General features: G+C 37.7%; 1 long non-coding RNA gene across 1 annotated transcript in view; it reads right to left on the bottom strand.

Annotated features, from left to right (window-relative positions):
• Nucleotides 1-240: 240 nt before the first annotated feature.
• The window catches only part of LOC107146017, a 15,875-nt gene continuing 4,450 nt past the window's right edge, over nucleotides 241-11,665 (bottom strand). Inside the window, exons 2-3 of the long non-coding RNA XR_001503983.2 lie at nucleotides 2,073-2,195; nucleotides 241-817 (exon numbers count right to left, since the gene is read on the bottom strand). This is a non-coding gene — a long non-coding RNA (uncharacterized LOC107146017). The remainder of the gene's footprint in view (nucleotides 818-2,072; nucleotides 2,196-11,665) is intronic.

Below are 11,665 nucleotides of genomic sequence, written 5' to 3'. Positions count from 1 at the left end.
ATTTGCTTTGTGGCTAGTCTTTCAATTTGGATTTGACTGATAGTCTCATAATAAAATTCAAGTTATACATTTTTGGTAGAAATATTACATGAATGATATTAAATCCTTTCCAGCATAAATAGAAATACAAGATACTAGTTTGTCCCATTGTGCTCTCCACCATAAGAGTGCTATTTCCTCTTCTAGTTAGTACGTAATCTTTAAGGAGAAACTTTAAACTGTATAAATATACTCGCCCCAAGGAAAGGGCAGCCAAGCTGAAAGGTAAAGCCACAGGGCTCACATGCCTCTTGGTGGGAAGACTTATTCTGCCCCCTGCTCAGGGCCAGCCCTGCCACTGTACCAAATTTTCACACACTGTTTTTAGCATTCCTTGATGACCCCAAATCACATATTATTATGATCATTGCAAAACAGTGATGTATTTTTCCTTCTACATTTATTAATTGGTATTTTGTAATCAAGAGAAGTTTCATGACATTCTTCTTAATAGTTTGTTTTTCTTTATTTTAGTATCATTAAGAACTCATAGGTTCTGGCCAGCCCCCTGCCCACATGTTATAATCCACTATTGTCATTATTCTTTTTTCTTTGTCAGAGATTTGATCAGTACAAGTCTGTTCAAGTTTCTTCCCTTTTAACACATCTTATCTTTTTAAAAAATTTTATTATTTATATTACAATAAAGTGTTCTAGTCTCATCATATATTTATCATGTACTTTAGAATCAGCTGTCTTCAATGGGGAATGGCATTTAGACATCCTGATCTAGGTTCTGGGTGTGCTCATTGTTCTGAGGAACATTACTTCTAGCCTCCTAGAATTAAGAAAGAAATATGTGTGTTCATATATTATTTTCAGTTTTTGAAAAATCATGGTTTGATACTGACCCTTATCAGGAAATATTCTAAGCCAATATTGTACATTTTCTTATTTCCCTCATACCATAAAATGCATATCCTTTTCCCCACAACAGAAAACTGTATTCCCAGAACAGTCACTATATTTACTCATTTGATTATTCCTAAAGTTCATAAAAAATAGCTTCAGAATTAATATGTTTATGTTGCTGCCAAAAACAATATTTATTAGTACTTCTTTTTGGCTTTAGACTGGGAGTAAATACCTAAGTACTGTATTCAAAGTGATTTGGATTCATTCTCTTTTTCCTTCTATAGAGTTCTACCATCCATTTGATATACCTTTAGTTTAATTTGTTACTGTTTTTATTCAATGCAAAGCTATTAGTATCATTAGGAATGATACAAACACACAAGCACATATACACACATACTCATATACACAGAGGATTTTCACTCTTTTTATGTGTTTTCTACTCTGCACCAGGTAAGCAATTCTATTAGTTTCTGGTTTCTTTGTATATTTCTTTTTGGGTATGTGTGAGTGGCCAAAAAAAAAAAAAAAAATGGAGATACATGTATATATTCTTATTTCCTCTTCTTTCTTTCAGAATAGTCAGCATAATGGTTTTTTTTTTTTCTGCCTATGGGATTTGATCAAGGAAATCTCCATAGAAAGTAGAATTTTAAACTTCCACCTATTCCTAAAAGTAGAAAACCAAGAAAAATGCCTTAACAATTGCCAGGCACGGTGGTGCACACCTATAATCCCAGTGGCTCAGGAGACTGAAACAGGAGGATCACGAGTTCAAAGACAGCCTCAGCAAAAGCCAGGCTCTAAGCAACTCAGTGAGAACCTGTCTCTAAATAAAATACAAAAAATAGGGCAGGGGATGTGGCTCAGTGGCCAAGTGCCCCTGAGTTAAATCCCCAGTACCCCCTCAAAAAAATGCTTTTTGATAATAGGAAAGATGTTCTGACCAATGGTTGTCAAAGCATCATCATGGGACCAGCTTTACTGAACCACATGGGGACTTGTTAGAAATGCGAATTCTTTGACACCTCCCCAGACCTACTGAATCAGAAACTCTGGGGATGGGACCCAGTAATTCATATTTCAAACAAATCTCTAGACAATTCCAGGGTCTTAAAGTTTTAGAACAACTGGTCTTGGTTAGTCAAGGAGAAAGAAGTTAGAAGAACAATACCTACCTTTCACTGAGTGCTTACTTTGTGTGGGACAGGTGTACACATCTTACATGATCTGTATTCCTCACATAATCCTCATAACAGCCTCAGCCAATAGGAGCTGTGATCAAGTTTACCATGGAAGAACTGTGGTACAATGAACATAGAAAATTCTTAAAATCATACCATTAATAAGTGAAGGAGACTAGATTTGAACCTGAGCACACGGACTTTAAAACCCATGAGCTTAACCATTACACTATACTACTTCTTATGTCAGCATTCAATAAAAACAAACTAGATTTCTCTCCTTAATAAAATTATAGGCTAGCTTCCTGTGGGAAGTGTTTCTGAGTATTTCTGTACTAGGTGAGTTGAGAGAAATGTTTGGCTAGAAGGAGGGAAAACAAGGTCTGGGAAATAATGGTAGGCCAGGGCTTTGTGAAGAATGTCATATGAAATAGTCACAGTGGTGGGGACAGTGGAGGGCCTTTAAGGCCCAGGGCCTTTAGCCATTCCATTTCATCATTTCCCATATTGTGTCTTACTGAAGTCCCTCATCATCCTCCAACCTTCAGGGAGAGTTGTGGGAGAGTTCAGGGAGAGCAATGCATGTCCATGCTTGACACCTTGACCCTAGAGGTGAGGTCCAGGCATGTTGAAGGCAATGAGGAGAAAGCAGAGCAGCTGTTAGGTAAGGAGCAGACATAGAGGATTCACTGGGAACAGGAACTGACGTCCAAATTCTGAAGAGTGTTTAGTGAAACCCTAAGACCAACTGATGGTACAAGGAGGCAGATACCATACACAGGAGATAGAAGAAATGCCAACCCCATCGAAGATGGCGGGCCAGTGGAAGGCAGCATTCTGTGTTGCCCCATGACTTGGGACTCAACCTCTAGTGGGAATATTGCTTTTCTGAGAGTGATAGAGGATCCTTCCACAACTGATCCCACACAGGAATCATGGCCGCCATGACTCCTGACTCCCAACTACTCACCCAGTCAGGTCTTGCGGGTGCCTTAGCAGGACCACCAGCATCATCCCCAGCACAGAATTCCCAGATGCTGCACCCACGAAGGACATTCAGCAGATACCTATGCACAGGAACTCCAGCCACCACTCTCGTGTGGACCCCCATCTACCAACATGGGGCTCCCCTGGTCACTTCTATTCTTGGGACTCAGCAGCTACTGCCATAATCCCCTACTCACAGTAGCCTGCCTGCACCTAGGGACATCACAGGCTTTGAAGAAAGCCTACAGACACAACACTGCACACCACAGAGCTCATCTCTGAACGAATAGCATAACACCATCGCCCAGCTCCCTCCACCCAACCCAACACCCCATTGCTGAAAGCAGCTGTCTCCATCACATCTTTAGTTGGGGCAACTACCAGTTTGGAACCCTGGATAGCCAGGTATGCATAGTTTTCTAATTCCCTCCAATCCCCAGCAGCCGCTTACTCAGCAGAGTGACTGCCCAATACAATACAGCCCTCCACGGCTGGTGCGCACACCAGAGTGCAACACACAAGACCCCCAGAGAGAAAGGTTCCTGATTAGGAAATAGAAAGGGAGAGGGTGAGACAGATACACTTTAGAGACTAATTTAGAGGGCAGGAAGTGTGAGGTCTACAGGCGAGTTAAGACCAGGCACCCACATCACAGGAACAGACCCCAAAGGAGATCCTTGAGGTACAGACTCCCAATGGGATGGACCCCACTGCTAGGTGCCCTGTACCCAAGACCAACCCTCAAACCCTGGTAACCCCCACCATCATGAGGGCAGAGATACCAACTAAGAACAGACAATCCCACCTATTGGATGAGAAGGGAAGCAGGAAAGATACTGATTTCCAACCAAAATAATCCTTGTTTCTTACTTCAATATTTTTTTCTTTCTTCTCCCTCTTTATTCCTCTGCCCTCATATCCCCAACATATGTGAAACCAAGTTTGCATGAATTAGGATATTGAGGACTGAGACGACTAAATAGTTTACAGTTGTATTCTACATTCTTTTTGTTTGTTTGTTTTCTTTTTTCACTCCAATTTTTACTATTTAACATTTTTCACTTTTCTTAATATATATGTGTGTTTGTTTTATGTACTCTACTGTTTTCCCTCTTACTTGTCTGCCCCAAATTACTACCTCTCTCTTCTCCTGCTACTAACCTCCTTCTTTAGATTTCTCTTTCACACTTCCTAATATGTAATAACTCTGCATCCTCATCTCATACCTCCTCAGCATATCTTCCTACACCTACCCCCTGGTTCTTCGTAAACTCTTTTACAAATCTACTGATTATATTGTATATAATAATTGAATTTACCATTTTTCTGTACATTATGACCAAAGTGTAAATGTTTTAATAATAACTATTTGTTTTTAGGTGGTATTTTGTTTATATTGGGATCTGTTAACATTATCCTTCCCCTCAAAGGAGAGGCATTGGAACCTTAAGGGGCACTATAAGTATATGGGGTTAAAATGGTAATGCCTTGAATCCACAGAGCTAGAAAGGAAGACAAGGGAAGAAAGTGCCCCCACCCCAAAAAAAATTAAGATACCACATTATTAGGATCCATGGCCAGCAGAGCAGATGAAATTACAGAGAAGGAGTTCAGGATGTACATCATTAAAATGTTCTGTGAATTAAAGAATGATATAAGAAAGCAAATACAGGCAGCAAAATCATTTCAACAAAGAGCTACATAAGCAAATACAGGAAGCAAAAGATTACTTCAATAGGGAAATAGAGGTTCTAAAGAAAAACCAAACAGAAATCCTTGAACTGAAAGAAACAATAAACCAAATTTTAAAAGTTCAATTGAAAACATTACCAACAGATTAGACCACTTGGAAGACAGGACCTCAGACAATGAAAATATATATATAATCTTGAAAAGACTGTAGACAACACAGTGAAAATGGTAAGAAACCATGAACATACTAGTCAAGAAATATGGGATAGCATAAAAAGATTGAATTTAAGAGTTAATGGGATAGAGGAAGGCATAGAGTTCCAAACCAAAGGGATGAACAACTTATTCAATGAAATAATATCAGAAAATTTTCCAAACATAAAGAACAAATTAGAAAACCAAATTCAAGAGGCTTACAGGACACCAAGTGTACAAAATCACAACAGATCCATACCAAGTCACATTATAATAAAAATGCCTAACATACAGAATAAGTAGATACTATTAAAAGTCACAAGGGAAAGGAATAAGATTACATATATGGGGAAACCAATTAGGTTATGTTCAGATTTTTCAACCCAGACCCTGAAAACTAGAAGATCCTGGAACAACATTTACCAAGCTCTGAAAGAAAATGAATTTTTTATCCAGCACAATTAAGCTTTAGATTTGATGATAAAATAAAAATCTTCCATGATAAACAAAAGTTAAAAGAATTTGCAGCTAGAAAACCTGCACTACAGAACTTTCTTGGCAAAATATTCTATAAAGAGGAAATGAAAAACAGCAATGAAAATCACTAGAGGGAGGTATTACACTAAAAGCAAAGCTAATCAAAGGAGAAACCAAGTCAGGTTAAATAACAAAAATAAACAAAAATGGCTGGGAATACAAATCATGTCTCAATAATAACCTGAATGTTAATGGCCTAAACTCACCCATCAAAAGACATAGGCCAGCTGATTGAATAAAAAAAAAAAATCCCAACAGTATGCTGCCTCCAAGAGACTCATAGGAAGAGACATCCACAGACTGAAGGTGAAAGGTTGGGAAAAATCATACCACTCATGTGGACTGCAGAAGCAAGCAGGGGTTTTCATCCTCATATCAAATAAAGAAGATTTTAAGCTAAAGTTAATCAAAAGGGACAAAGAAGTACATTTCATACTGCTCAAGGGAACAATACACCAACAAGACATAACAACTATAAATATATATGCCCCAAACAATGGAGCATCTACATCCATTAAACAAACTCTTCTCAAGTTCAAAAGTTAAATTGACCATAACACTATAATTCTGGGTGACTTTACCACACCTCTTTCACCACTGGATAGATCTTCCAAACAAAAGCTGAACAAAGAAACTATAGAACTCAATAATACAATCAATAAGGTAGACTTAATTGACATATATAGAATATTTCATCCTTCAACAAGTGAGTACACTTTCTTCTCAGCAACACATGGGTCCTTCTCCAAAATAGACTATATATTATTCCACAAAGCAACTCTTAGCAAATATAAAAAAGTAGAGATACTACCCTGCATTCTATCATATCATAATGGAATGAAATTAGAAATCAATGATAAAATAAGAAATAAAAGCTACTCCAACACCTGGATACTAAATAATATACTACTGAATAAACAATGGGTTGCAGAAAACATCAAGAGGAGATTAAAATAAAATTTAGAGGTGAATGAGAACACAAATACAACATATCAAAATTTCTGGGACACTATGAAGACAGTTCTAAGAGGAAAGTTCATTGCATGGAATTCATTCCTTAAAAGAAGAAAAAGTCAAGAAAAAAATGACTTAACATTACATCTCAAAGCCCTAGAAAAAGAAGAACAAAACAACACCAAAAGCAGCAGAAGACGGGAAATAATTAAAATCAAAGCTGAAATCAATGAAATTGAAATAAAAGAAATAATTGAAAAATGACAGAACAAAAAGTTGGTTCTTTGAAAAAATAAATAAAATTGACAAACCCTTAGACATGCTAATGAAGGGAAGGAGAGAGAAAACTAAAATTACTAAAATTCCTGCTGAGAAAAGAAATATCACAACAGACACTATAGAAATACATAAGATAATTAGAAATTATTGTGAGAACTTGTACTCCAATAAAATAGAAAATATTGAAGGCATCAACAAATTCCTAGAGTCATATAATTTGCCGAAATTGAATCAGGATGATATACACAATTTAAACAGATCAATTTCAAGCAATGAAATAGAAGATGCCATCAGAATCCTTCCAACCAAGAAAAGCCCAGGACCAGATGGATACATGGCTGATTTCTACAGGACCTTTAAAGAAGAACTAATACCAATACTTTTATTTCAGGAAATAGAAAAAGAGGCAGCACTTCCAAACTCATTCTATGAGGCCAATATCACCCTGATTCCAAAACCAGGCAAAGACATATCAAAGAAAGAAAACTTCAGACCAATATCTCTAATGAACATAGATGCAAAAATTCTCAATAAAATTCTGGCAAATACAATATAAAAACATATCAAAAAGATAGTGCACCACAATCTAGTGGGGTTTATCCCAGGAATTCAAGGGTGGTTCAGCATACAGAAATCAATAAGTGTAATTTATCACATCAATAGACTCAAACATAAAAATCATGTGATCATGTCAATAGATGCAGAGAAAGCATTTGACAAAATACAGCACCTCTTCATGTTCAAAACACTAGAAAAACTAGGGATAATAGGAACATATATCAACATTGTATGCTAAGCCCCAGGCCAACATCAATCTAAACAGAGTAAAATTGAAAGCATTCCCTCTAAAAACTGGAACAAGACAGGGATGCCCTTTTTCACCACTTCTACTTAATAGTTCTTGAAACACTGGCCAGAGCAATTAGACAGGTGAAAGAAATTAAAGGGATACAGATAGGAAAAGAATAACTCATATTAGCACTTTTTGCCAACGATATGATTCTATACCTAGAAGACCCAAAAAATTCTACCAGCAAACTTCTAGAACTAGTAAATGAATTCAGTAAAGTCGCAGGATACAAAATCAACACCCATAAATCAAAGACATTTCTGTATATCAGTGACAAATCCTCAGGAAGGGAAATGAGGAAAACTACTCCATTTACAATAGCCTCAAAAAAAATAATGGGAATCAACCTAATGAAAGAGGTGAAAGACCTCTACAACAAAAACTACAGAATAGTAAAGAAAGAAATTAAAGAAGACCTTAGAAGATGGAAAGATCTACCTTGTTCTTGGATGGGTAGAATTACTATTGTCAAAATGCCCATACTACCAAAAGCACTATACAGATTTAATGAGATTCCAATCAAAATCCCAATGGCATTCCTTATAGAAATAGAAAACGTAGTCATGAAATTCATCCAGAATAATAAGAGACCCAAAATAGCTAAAGCAATCCTTAGCAAGAAGAGTGAAGCAGGTGGCATCATTATATCAGACCTTAAACTATACTACAGAGCAATGGTAACAAAAACAGGATGGTATTGACACAAAAATAGACTGGTAGACCAATGGTACAGAATAGAGAACACAGAGACTAACCTATATAATTACAATTATCTTATATTAGACAAAGGCGCCAAAAACATACATTGGAGAAAAGATAGCCTCTTCAACAAATAGTGCTGGGAAAACTGGAAATCCATATGCAACAAAATGAAATTAAACCCCTATCTCTCACCATCCACAAAACTCAACTCAAAGTGGATCAAGGACCTAGGAATTAAACAAATGACACTGCACCTATTAGAAGAAAAAGTAGGCCCTAATCTCCATCATGTCGGATTTGGCCCCAACTTCCTTAATAAGACTCCTACAGCACACGAATTAAAATCAAGAATCTATAAATGGGATGGACCTTTAAACTTTTAAAAAGCTTCTTCTCAACAAAAGAAACAATCAGGTGAATAGAGAGACTACATCTTGGGAGCAAATCTGTATCCCTCACATATCAGATAGAGCACTAATCTCTAGAGCATATAAAGAACTCAAAAAGCTAAACACCAAAAAAACAAATAGCCCAATCAATAAATGGGCCAAGGAACTGAACAGATACCTCTCAGAAGATGATATACAATCTATCAACAAATATATGAAAAAATGTTCAACATCTCTAATAATTAGAGAAATGCAAATCAAAACTACTCTAAGATTTCATCTCACTCCAGTCAGAATGTCAGCTATTAAAAATACAAACAACAATAAGTGGTTGGCGAGGATGTGGGGGAAAGGGTACACTCATACATTGCTGGTAGGACTGCAAAATGGTGCAGCCAATATGGAAAGCAGTATGGAGATTTCTTGGAAAGCTTCGAATGGAATCACTAACTATTTGACCCAGCTATCTCACTTCTTGGTCTATATTCAAAGGGCTTAAAAACAGCATACTACAGGGACACAGCCCCATCAATGTTTATAGCAGCACAATTAACAATAGCTAAACTGTGGAACCAACTTAGATGCCCCTCAGTAGATGAATGGATAAAGAAAATGTGGTATATATACACAATGCAGTAATAAAAGAGAATAAAATCATAGCATTTTCAGGTAAAGGGATGGAGTTGGAGAATATAATGCTAAGTTAGCCAATCCCCCCCAAAAAATGCTGAATGTTTTCTTTGATATAAGGAGGCTGATTCATATTGGGTTGGGAGGGGGAGCATGGGAGGATTAGACAAACTCTAGATAGGGTAAAGGGGTGAAAGGGGAAGTGAGGGGGCATGGGGGTAAAAAAGGTGGTCGAATGAGATGGGCATTATTACCCTAAATACATGTATGAAGACACAAATGGTGTGAATATACATTATATACAACCAGAGATATGAAAAATTGTGCTTTAGATATGTAATATGAATTGTAATGCATTCTGCTGCCATATATAACAAATTAGAATAAAAAATTTAAAAGAAAATACAAAAAATGTGATAAAGTAACAAAAGTCAGAGTAGCATAATAAAGGGACTAGTTTTGTGAGTCTGTTTAACTATATCCTGTGAGATGGCAAAAATATAGAAACAATGCACTCATTGCCTAAAACAGGCTATATCAATAATCTGAAAAGTTTTCTTGACATTGCTTTTCTCTGGCAAAATTAATTTTCAGCTGTACTCTATATTGTTACCACATTTGTTTATATAGATACTAATTAATAAATTTCCACTGGAATTAAAAATAAAAAGAAAGAAATGCCAACCCATTTCTAAATGTAGGCATTGGTAGAAAGAGGGAGAGGTGGAGAGCAGCAGGAAAGCCAGACTCATGTGTCCCACAATGCTTTATTTGAGTTGGATTTGGTCAACTCATTAGGTTGGTAAGAGATTTGCCACCCTTTCTCATGCAGGTCCCTGGGACAACCCTCACAGACTTAATGGTGTAGTGTGCTTAAGCAGAAAAAGGTCCTGAGGTTTTACTTTTCAGGATCTCTTCAGTTCCTGTGTTGCTCAGATGTTGAATGGAAGGTCAGCCCATTAGACCCCACAAGTGAGGTAACCTTCAAGCCTATGGGGCTGGATTCTACAACCAGCAGAGGCAGGGGGAGTCAGGTCAGCTAGGGTTAACCCCAGGATCCAACTGAGCCAAGAGAGAGACCAGGGTCTGAGGAACACAGCAGACTCCACTGCACACTGGAGGACAGGAGGCACTTCAGGGAGGCCAGAAGAGGGAAGGGGCGTGCAGCAGGGGCAGTCAGCACCTCCCTTCTGCATCATGTCCTGTAAAAGAACACCCTGCATCCCCTCTTCCCTAGCTCCCCATAAACGTGTGTGCTAATTTTAGAACCCAAACAGAGGAAGGAAATCTGAAAAGGTGAACATTTTGCTGTTGATTCTGAGCATTGCCTAACTCAGAATTGTTTCAGATATTGGATTGGACAGAGTTTCAAGATATTATACATCTAATTTTCTCACTAGCAGTTCAGGATTCATAAGGACAAAAGAATAACAACAATCTTCTCTCTTTTATGCTTAATGAGAGTTTAACTTTCTCCCCACCCCCAACACACACACTTATTCATATGCTTGGTTGTTTAATTCCCACCTCCCTCACTAGAATGTCAATCCCAAAGGGCAAAGACTGTCTTTTTGCTCCCTGCTCTGGCTCCAGTGCGTGAGAGCAGGGACATCCCTCAATCTCTATGTTATCTCTAGCACCTAGAACAGCTCCTAGAATACACTAAGCACTAGTTAAACATTCTTTATGCTGAATTTTACTTATAACACTTTTTGTGGATTAATAAATCAATGAAAGAAAGGAGACTATCAGGTAAAAGGATGCCTGATTGATGATTTCTGTGGCTGTGGATTAACAAACAGAATCAATGAGATTCTACAATGTAGTAGATTACTAATGGGATCATTATTGCACATGATATTTTTGGACACATAGGACTTAAGGAAAAAAAACATTGCATGTGTGTAGTGCTTTAAAGTTTACAAAAGGCATTTATATATTATACCACTTGATTCCTTCAACAGCCCTATAAGACAGGTCAGCTATATTAATATTTATTTTGTAGATAAGCTAACTGATTTAAAGATGAATGAACTAATCTGAGGTCTAAGGCGTGGAAATCAGCAGAGTCAGGTTTTCTGTCTCCAAGTTCATCAGACTACGTAGTAATGGCCAGGACAGCTGACCAGGAGACTGATCAGGAGACCAGTGAGGAAGGTGCACTGGGTACAAGCATGTTATTTTCTTCCAGTGACGCTAATCAGAATTTACCAGCATTTGAAGCCCCCTGGAGGGCAGAGGAAGGCTGACAGTGAGGAGAATGTTCCAAGGAAGCATTTCTCCTATGAGGTGTGTCAGCCTCAATGTCAGCCAAGGTGGTCAACCAGGGGTGGCACTACTCCCAGGGTTATGCTTCTAGGGTTATGGGGGGG

The sequence above is a fragment of the Marmota marmota genome, unplaced genomic scaffold (assembly GCF_001458135.2).
Source record: "Marmota marmota marmota unplaced genomic scaffold, marMar, whole genome shotgun sequence".
NCBI lineage: Eukaryota > Metazoa > Chordata > Mammalia > Rodentia > Sciuridae > Marmota > Marmota marmota.
The sequence above is the reverse complement of the archived record's forward strand: the minus strand, read 5'-3'. Positions and strand labels throughout refer to the sequence as shown.